Source organism: Mytilus trossulus, chromosome 13 (assembly GCF_036588685.1).
Source record: "Mytilus trossulus isolate FHL-02 chromosome 13, PNRI_Mtr1.1.1.hap1, whole genome shotgun sequence".
Taxonomy (NCBI): domain Eukaryota; kingdom Metazoa; phylum Mollusca; class Bivalvia; order Mytilida; family Mytilidae; genus Mytilus; species Mytilus trossulus.
In genome coordinates this window covers 38,902,633-38,913,779 of record NC_086385.1, presented here as the reverse complement: position 1 = coordinate 38,913,779, position 11,147 = coordinate 38,902,633, and the positions used below count along the sequence as shown (strand labels likewise).

Sequence of the window (11,147 nt, the reverse complement as noted above, 5' to 3'; positions counted from 1 at the left end):
AAAACTGCATTTTAACAACAAATGTCTTGTGTCATTACAGGATGACATACGTTAATATCCATTTCTTATAATGTATAAAGCGTAAATTACAAATAAAATCCAGATCGCAAGTATCACAGAATTATATCGTGTCTGTATGCTTAAATTTTCTTGAAACGGACGTGTAAATACATTTATGTATACCGACTATAGTCATATTTTAGTCATCAAGCAAATAAACTCATCATAGATACCAGGACTGAATTTGTATATACGCCAGACGCGCGCTTCGTCTACAAAAGACTCATAAGTGATGCTCCAATCCAAAAAATTTTAAAAGGCACTTTATACTGAATGTATGCGTACTGGTGCAGTACAATTTGTATTGTTAATCTAAAGTGTCAACATCAACATCATTGCATAATATTACCTCTGTTGCAGATGAATTAATCGTTGGCTGGTCCTTTTCATCAACAAGCGTTATCCTTTCCATTTTTATTGGCACATCTACAATGTACACATTAATAGACGTTACTAAAATTAGAGAACGATTACAATTGCACAAATACCTTGTTAACGAATAAATACACATAGCAAAAAGCATAAAAGATGAAGAAGTATTTAATTTATATCCAAACTGATAACTGTACATTTTGATTTGTCTAGTTTTTATGAAAGGGATAATATATGTAATATGTCATGTTCTATTGATATAGACCGAGTATTTAGGTTGTTATCTGATTGATCAACAGTATAACAGTTGAATATTGAAAACCAACACTTAATTTCGCCCATAGCTATTTCAAGCCGATCTGGCTTAATTTTATTTTTGTGTTTTTCTTTTTGCTTGGATGAGTTTTATTTATTAGTTTTGATCAATTTGTATTTTTTTTTCCCACTCGCAAATGTTTCGACTAATTTAGAAAAAAATTTGGTTTACAGTACTGTATTAATCATATAGGTACTGTAGAACATTTTCGAGAAACAGAAATATTATTTATGAAATATTACATTCATATTCATGGCTTTGAGACCCTTTATTAGAATCAATTTTATCTTTTGTATGTGCTATTCAGAATGTTTACACTAGAGGTACAGGGGGAAGGTTGATATATATATACAACAAAAAAATGGAGAGACAAAAAATGAACTGCGGACTAGAATGACTTTTCATAGACAGCAAACCAACCATGAAGATTTAACACTCATCAGGGCAAACGACCATTTCCATCGTTGTTCTAATGGACGATTTAAAATATTTCCATTGTATATGGTCAATCGTCAAAATGATTTTCTCAGGAGGAAGAAGGAAGAATTATTCATAAACATTCTCAACCCGGGATTAAATGATAAATGATATTCTAATTTTAAACATTAGTAGACTCCCTTGTATTTGTTAACGTCATACTATTGTTAACGTCAATCAATTGTTTTATTTATATACAAGTCACATTACCTGAAGATCTGCGAAAGCAGTGAAAGTACTAGTAAAAAAGTGATGCATTATCTTTATTATCTTTTATCTTTTATTATCTTTTAATAATTTTCTTATATATAACAAACTTGTTTAACCCCGATGCATTTTTGTGCTTGTCATAAGTCTGGAGCCTTCGGTCTTTGTTCGTCTTATATTATCTTTAATTTTTGTATTAATATTTCGGAGTTTAGTATGACGTACATTATTACTAAACTTGTATACGGCTGCGGGCTTTTTTCGCTGCATTCAAGACATTTTGATGGCTTTTTGATACTGTCTGCTCTTTGATCGGGATGTTTTCTCTTTAACACATTTTTCCATTTTCATTCTCAATTGTATAAATAATTTGGTACTAATTTAAGAGTAAGATAACTGTTACAGCCAGTGAAAGAAAGACTGAATAATGGTTAATGATGTAGCAACTGTACATGTAAATAGTAAACAAACAATAATGCGCATCTCAAGATGGCTACATGCAACATAAATGCATATTATAAGTTAATAATGGGCACATATCAATGAGACAGACACCTAACACCACACACAATAAAATAAAAATCAAATTAAAGTAAATCCCGATGACATGTACTTTGTTTCTGGATGAATATTTCTTTCCCATGCATGTATGGTTAAAAATGGTAATGATTATATTAAAATAGTTGTCATGCATAACACTATGTGGATGATAAGATTATAGATCTGTTACCAATCATATCAACCGTTACCAAATATTTTACTTACCAAAAGTGTTAATTTGCCGTAGTAAAAAGTAATAATAGAATACCATCATTTTTATATATGAGATGGTTGAACACTGAATTCAGGTTGAAAAAGATTTATCTCACAAAACTCGTATGCATCTTCAACTATGGCCACGCTCTTACATTATATTCAAAATGAAGTTATTATTTGCATGCTGACAATGGTAGCCTTTTTGGGTTCTACGTTTTCACTTTAAAAGATCCGTTGATGAAAATGTAAAATTATGAATTATAACCTTTGAGCATTGTTGAGTGTGAAAAAAAAAAACAACACAAAACACAGATGGTGCTTCAACTTTCTTGATAAAACAAATTGCAATAGTTTCTCAATTTTCAAAATAGGATCAATAAAGAACATCCCTTGATAAATTTTGCTTGTCACAAGTACATATAGTTTACTCCAAATTATCGCTAGTTCTACACCAATGCTTGTCTTGTAGATGATTTGTGCACGTCACATTTTCTCTCTGTCAATTAAATTCACAAAAAATCGCAATCAAACAAATGATTGGTCTTTTCGATAATGTGTTGTGATAATGTTTGCTATTTTTTTTTTCTCTCTTTCGGTATTAGTTTTCAAGAATAAAAACGTGCATAGAATTGATTGTTTATTTCTTCATAATGACATTTAAGCAAAAAAACTCCCTTGAGAAATCAGTTTAAATTTCAATTGTTTCCATGGCACCCATATCACATACACCAATCTATACCTATACAATGGAAAATATTAGGTAGATCTAAGGACCATTTTATAAATCTGAACATTTCTGCTGCGTCCGATTTTCTTTGTTTTTAAGATAATAGACAACAATTTGTTTTAATTTATAATAATATTTTCTCGCGGTTCCAAGTAAAGCGGGAAAATATTGTATTGACGTTATGGGTAATATGCGTATGGTCCAATCAGAGGGGTTGATTTAGATCCGGGTATGTAGGTATGTTTGATTTGTTTGTCACTTTCTAGCCGCCGTTCGTACAGTGGAGATCACTTCTAACCTCTCATTAGAACTGTCACAATAATCTGTCATAGAACTGTTCTAACCTGTCCTAGAACAGTTCTAGCTAGAACTGTTCTACCCCAGAACTGTTCTAGGTAGAACTGTCAGGATCAGTTCTAGGTAGAACTGACTAAATCAGTTCTAGGTAGAACTGTCAGGATCAGCTCTGGTAGAATTGTATAAAACTGTTCTAGGTAGAACTGTCCAAATCAGTTCTAACGGTAGAACTGTCAGCAGAACTGACTAAATCAGTCAGGACTGTAGAACAGTTCTAAATGACGTCAATGTACAGTAAGGGCACTTTAGAATTTAGAAGAAAAATCACTTCTAATTACTTTGCTAATTAATAGCAGATTTTCTATATTTTTTACTAATCAAACGTTACATGTACAAATATCGAAGTGAATTGAAGGTTATCCAACTCATCGGAGAAACATTTTTATAAGATTGCATAGAAAACATCATTGTTTACGTTTCTTCGTTCCCCGTCTTTAAACAGTCTCTTCATAAAACTCTGCATTTAATTCATGGAAGTTTAATCTTAATTTACCTTGTGTACCTTGGATTTACATTCATGATTTAAGATTTTGTTTTGACAAATGTTCAAACGAAAATTGTACAGTGGATGAATTATGGGATATTTTAACGAAAAAAGTGTTGTTTAACGTAAAAAAACTATTGTAGGCTACATTTGCATTATCTCGTAAATAATCTGGGAGTGTGGAAGTTGGAACGTCAGAAAAATATACTCAATGTGAATATTAATGAATCATTTGCCACTGGACTTTAGGCTTCAAACAAAACCAATCATTTTCCTCCTTCAAATTATTCCAAGAAGAGAACTTCTCATACATGTACTTTTCATTTTAAAATAAAGTATATGAATCAGTCATGTGAGTGTTGGATGATGCCGTTAAATAGTTTTGTTAATTTAAAAAAAAAAACATCATGAACTACACTGAAAAAAAGTCACTATTGTGACGATTCATTATTTAATAAAATAATTTTGGATGTAACAGGTCTCTGATTGGCTGACGTTATTTTGTTATCAGCCCATAGATAAAAGTTAGTAATGTGACCGTATCGTCATCAACGTTTTTTCATGGTTTGCCAAGGTTTAAATTGGAAGTTAAATTTAAATTATAAGAAATGACTTATATTTTTATCTGTCTATTTGAAATAACATAAAATAATATGGTGCATGCACACTGTTAAAAAACCTGCTACTCGCGTTATTCAGTGTGCACCAAATTTTTTATGTTATTTCTGCATAGACAGAAAAAATATTACAGTCATTTCTTAAATAATAATATTATCGATACAGAGAGGAAATAAGGGCGCGCTAAATGGATTTTGAAATTTGGTATTGTCTTTATCATGCAGTATCTATCCTGACATAGAAATATTATTGGTTTACAATGAGGCCATACATGTATATATTTACATGATAATGTATATACAACTCGTCTAAACATCAACCCAACAATGTTAGATCTGTAAATTTGCTTTCGCAAATTTTTGGTTCTTCCCTCGCCTGATAATGTATATATGTTCAGTTTTGGTTGATGCGGTCAAATAATGTTGTTATTAAAACAACTCAGTGTGATATATCGAAACAACTGAAATTTGTTAGCAATTCAATATTTTGAATATAAAGAGGACATGCTGTCATTTGAATTATACTATCCATCGTGATTGGTTGATGTCTGCTCTTTGGTCGGGTTGTTGTCGCTTTGACACCTTTCACCATTTCCTTTCTCAATTTTATAAGTGATTTACTATGCAGCTATATAATTATCTGTACCACTAGTAGCACGATTTCAGTCTGAAACGGTCATTTTGGTCTGATCATATCTTAATTGACTGGATTTACCGCTAGAGGAAAACGTCACGACTTGTCAGATCGTTAAGTTACCCGTTCCGATCGATAGTCTCATTAGGTAAATCAGTCCGTTAAGGCATGTCAAGATAAATCAGACTGAATCTTCTAGCGAGCTGTTTAGATCCGTTACGACTGTGTCAGACCAAAACAGACCATGGATACAAAGTTACGTCAAGATGTTGTCAGACCGTGTCCAGTCGTGTTCAGATTTTAATAATTTGGACACAAAACGAGTTAAACTTTCCCGTTTGTTATCAGGGGTTGCTCCCCTTTTAAGAATAAAATTAAAAAAAATAGAAAGAAGACGGTTTATGTTAACTGAGAGTCTATCACGTCCCTTAAATCATGTTAATTAAATAAAAAAAAATACTGAATTTGAATTCTTACTTCTTCCTATTTAATAATTTAACATTTTTTTTTTATATATTTTAAAAAGTAGCTCAAAGACATACTGCTGCACAAACCGCCGCGAATTGACTAAAAAAAATCAACAGATTGCCGAAATATCATTTATTTATTGAATAAAAGCACCTGAGCCTTTATATTTTATGGTTAACAAGTGATTGCAATACATGGTTATGCAATTACAGACTGAAGTGGTGAAAAATGTGCCATCTTGACGCAACAGATCATTATTTACACTCTTATTAAATAATTACGGATGTCGGCCGTGAACACTTGAAAACGTAATCTTAATATGTTTAATTAATGAGCGGAGCGAGGCGAAAAAAATTTGGGACCCTATTATGTAGAAAAAAGTTTTTTTTCAGTTTTCGGTCATAGGATGAATAAAAGAGGAGCTTATATGTAGATGAAAATTTATGAATGTAAATTTATTACTTAATCTTCTGAATATAGTAATACATAAACAACAAAAAAAAGTCATATTTAATTTGCCAGTGATACAGAATTTACTCAAAATTGTCCAAAATCTGCTCTTCGGGTCTGGGCAGAAACAAACTTCTCTATTACTTTGTCAACATTCACACTGAAATACCGATGAATATGCAGTAATGCTATGTAACAGTCGTTGTTCATTGTTGATCGTGATATTTGTTTTCAATTACATATATAGTACCGTGACTGATAGATCTCAGGGTCATCATGGCATGGTAGCACTCGCGAGATGTTATAAACCAGCGTACGTGTTCGGCATCGATCGACCTCCCAATTGAATTCGTCAAAATTACATGCCAGGTCAGTTTCGTATGTCTCAGACAATATTGAGATTAATTTGTTCGTTTGTGATGTTTCCTACAACACGATGAAGCAGATACAGCGCAAAGAAGCGATTTTCTGTTAACCTGACGCGACTCCACTCTCCAATTCCCTTATCATATGGTCTATGAACGTACAAAATAATGAGACTTTCCAATACTGTTTTGGTGTGGTTGCAGGGTGATTGGCTCCGGTAGTCTGTCAACCACATCGCCTCGGCACATTTTCAACGATATCGAAAGGATCTGATAATTCTCATGCCGATTGGTACATCTCATTTCAAACGGATGAACCTTACACTGTAAAATGTGCTCCAAAACTACATATCTTAGACTGAGTATTACAAATTCAAATCTTGTAAAAGATACAAGTTGCCTTCCGATTTTGTCATAATCTCAAAAAAATAATAATTTTGAAACCAAATAAAATTGAGAATGGAAATGGGGATTGTGTCAAAGAGACAACAACCCGACCAAATAAAAAACAACAGCAGAAGGTCACCAACAGGTCTTCAATGTAGCGAGAAATTCCCGTACCCGGTAATGTCGTTATTTAATGATATTTCATCAACTAAAAAGTGACAACATAGGTGTTTCCTTTAACATTCAATTTATAATTTTTTTATTTTGCCTTTTCTTTTTTGAATGCCGAATCAATGTGCACGCAACTGCGAAGCTACGATCTTTTTCAACATGACTCGAAAACAGCTTCATCAACACTTGTAACTAGGTTGTCAAACTAATATCCGGGATAGACGGAATAGACACCAACAGTCTCCAAACGTTAAACATATATCATAATCATAATAGTCTTAGATAATACATGCACCACGCTGTCCGATTCCGATTGAACAACTCATCTCTCTTACTTCTGTTTTTTTGTTTGAAAACGACGTGGATGCACGTGCTGTCGTGCCTCCGGGTAGCTACGCCCCTGCATGCGTTTGACTTTCCATCTTTATTTGTAATGTGTCTATAATTCGAGAGCCTCAATAAAAAAAATTATTACATTCCAGAAGACTGCGTTAAAAAATAAAGTTTGAATATTTATATAGCAGAAAAAGGCTTATGAAATCATTCAATTCAAGTTACATATTTGAAATAGGTTTGATAAATTATCAAAAAAATGTTTATACGTCAGTGTACCTGAAGTATATTTAAAGACCAGGTTATATATAATTCATGAATACAGCATAATAAAGCTGGTTTAATTTGAATTACTATCCTTTAGGGAAATTTTCCGACGATAATCAATCAAATCTGACAAGTTTTATTAAAAACGGAAAATAATTCTACGCCCGTAAACGATTTAACGTTACCGTACCCTACCTGTCCCATGTCGGCAGTGTCTGTCAGCGCTTCAAATGGCAAAATCGTTGACATGGTAGATGGACACTGCAGTACAATATTTATAGCTGAACTGGAAATTACAATTGGTGAGTAGAACATGCATATCAAACATGAGAATAATCATTGATCCGGCCAAGAAATTGAACAGTTGAAGGGAAAATGTTTACATTTGTTACATTTGTGCATACAGGTATGAATCGACTTTCTAATACACAACATTCTTGCACAGTAACTTGTTCAAAGGCAAAGTAAGACTTTGGGCTTGTTAAAAAATTGTTCCTGTGATTGGACTCCCTCCTTTTTTTGGAAAATCAATGCATGATTTGAAAAGGACTTGGGTACATATAAACTCTGGTTTAAATCTCTCTTTTATAAAGGGCTGGATCCACACCTGTTTATTGCCTAACATTTGGGGTATTCACAATGGTTTGGTTGTGCGGGATGGCCTATTACAAGACCTAACCCCCTGATCGAGTAACCCTACATATTTATAGAACAGAACATATTTTATTTCCAATTAAGGGCCCACAAGGGGCACACAGAGCATACATGAATAAGGGGAAAAAAAGAATATTGATTTGCATAGATACAAACATTTTTTTGACATACAGATACAATACAATTACTAACTCCTATTCACTTTTATAAATTTACCAACAGCATTAAGGACCTGATTGTTTTCACAGTTTAATAAAATTAACTGTGAAGACAATCAGGTCCTTAATGCTGTTGGTAAATTTATAAAAGTGAATAGGAGTTATTAATTGTATTGTATCTGTATGTCAAAAAAATGTTTGTATCTAAATAAATAAATTTATGCTGATTATCAAGTATAGAAAAATTTGGAATTCTTTGTATTGTATGTCTAATAATGTATTGATAACTGTCACGTCCTAAAATTTGCATGAAATATTTGTCACTGGATTTTTTTATAACCCATAACCAACCAATCTTCACATGTTACGATGATGATGTACTTATTTATATAGCCACTGGTGGGTGATGTACAATAATTATAATTTATCACATATTTCATGTATTTGTAATGAATACCTTAAGTTTTGTATATGCAATAACCTCAACATTGCATGGGGCAAAAAAAGAGTATATTAATAGTGTGCCCTGATTCGAAATGATGTGACGTCATTGCCTCCTTAATGCCACATTTGTGATAAAATGTTTAAGATTTTACATTTTATGTTTCATTAAATTGTTATAATTGACCTTTTTTTCTCTTTTCTGCAGAACTGAAATATGTAATAAACAGATTATAACATGTCTTTTTCATATTGGCCCGGGTATCATCCCTGGACGCATATCGGCCCTCGGCTAAAGCCTCGAGGCCAATATGAGAGTCTTGGGATGATACCAGGGCCAATATGGAAAAGGGCATGTTATAATCTATACATACTAATTGCTTTGTCATGTTTGTAGTAATATTCAACAAATTCTATTTTAAAATAAAAAAGTATTATTAAAAGAATTTGTTCAATTATTATTACTACAATAGACAACTTTCGAGTTCATCCGTCACCGGAAAAAACTCGTCAATTATACGCGCCTTTATCGCAGTCATCTGTGCGTTAAGGGGCGTCGTCACTTCCTTACAAGGTTGAGCGAGTGGTTGGAAAATTATAATTCTATATTGTACGAATTATTCGGCAAATTGAATTCTAAAAATAGACAATCAACACTGCTGTCATTAGGGAATTGTCAGTAAGTACCTACAGAGCAACCATTATTTCTAGTTTATCCTGCACAAAAACAATCACTAAGACGCTTGATGAACGTAAATAGTGCAGGGATACAGGCGAGCCCCTCTATCTGGTAAATGACGTCATAAAGGCGTGCATAATTGACGAGTTTTTGCCGGTGACGGATGAACTCGAAAGTGGTCTATTGTGACAAATCAAATACATGTAGTTATATATGAAATAGTATTAATGCTATTGACTTATTTAATTTTAGATACATGTAATAAATACTTAATTCTTAATGTATATTTTTTTTGTAGATAAGATATCACATTGGTTTGAGCATGATTCCCAGCCAGATTATGAAGGGGCATATATCATGTATACATAGGAAATATATAGTGTCACTAAATTACTCAAATACAGTACCTCATTTGTACCTGTAGCTGTAAATTGTGAAATGGTGGATTCATTCATAATTTTGAGTTACTTATTGCGTTTGGAAATAAGGTTGATAAAGCTAACAGCATTATGCCATGATGTTGATGGGATGTTCTGATTGTACAAAAAGGAAATTGTGAATTGAACAAATAGCAAACTTACAATCCATAGGAAAAAATGTAGGAAATTGGAATAATGGAAATTCATGGTTTCTGTGATTATCTTGCAATCAGTGTCAATACTAAAAGTGCATCATCATGATCATACAAGTATATATCTGAATTCACCTTGGATATTTATTCATTTAAAATATTAAAGAATTTGGATATAATAAGAATTTCTATGCTGCCATTGCTACTGTTGGCTACATGTACCACCATGGTGTGTTAAACCTTCTTGACCTTCCATGAGGGTCTGTCACGGTCCGTCACTATTATTTAGTGTCATATGCATGATGATGGAAGTTTCACCAACCTAGACAAGCTTTACAGCCCTGGTGCAGTTGTTGGTTAGAGTCAAATGACAGCTTGCTGTATACATTTGTAGTTATAATAGTCTGAATGTACAATGATGTATCTTCATGTATTTTGATAATCTTCTAAATTACTGTTCATTCTAAAACTGGCATTTTATACTAGTACATGTACATGTAGTAGTCGAACATATTAAACAATACATGTACTTCAAAGTATTATTTTATTTTGTCTCGCCTTACACGAAAGTCATGAAAGTTGGTTGTATGCAAGAGATATGTATTACAGTCTTAGGGGGATCATGTAAGCTATTTTTATAGAGCTTTAAATTTAAAAAGCTAAAAGAGCTGGATGTTTCTTGTCTTGTATTCAGATACATGTACTAGTAGCTAATATGTTATGATGTTTCAGTCTGTCATTATATCATCATGTCCATTGCACTTGACCTCATTTTCATAATTCAGTGACTGCATGTAAAATATACTGTTATTTAATCAGTGAAGCGATCCCTTATACTGTACATTTTATTATATGTAATGGATACATTTTATTGTATATGAGTATCTTGCAAGGTCTACTTGTCTATCAGGTTAGGTTGACCTGACCTTGACTTTATTTCATGGATAATTTAAGTGATTAAGGTTATTTCATGGATAATTTAAGTGATTAAGGTTATTTCATGGATAATTTAAGTGATTAAGGTTATTTCAGTTTAATACAATGTTAACATGGTTAGTATATAAAAAAAAGATGTGGTACTATTGCCAATGAGACAACTATACACAAAAGACCAAACTGACACAAACATTTACAACTATAGATAACAGTACGGCCTTCAGCAATTAGCAAAGCCCATACTACATAGTCGGCTATAA

At 32.6% G+C, this 11,147-nt stretch overlaps 1 long non-coding RNA gene across 1 annotated transcript; it reads left to right on the top strand.

Annotated features, from left to right (window-relative positions):
- Positions 1–7,682: 7,682 nt before the first annotated feature.
- Positions 7,683–9,811, top strand: LOC134695021 (uncharacterized). Its single transcript, XR_010102674.1, has 2 exons — positions 7,683–7,750; positions 9,679–9,811. It is a non-coding gene; the product is annotated as an uncharacterized LOC134695021 (long non-coding RNA).
- Positions 9,812–11,147: the final 1,336 nt, after the last annotated feature.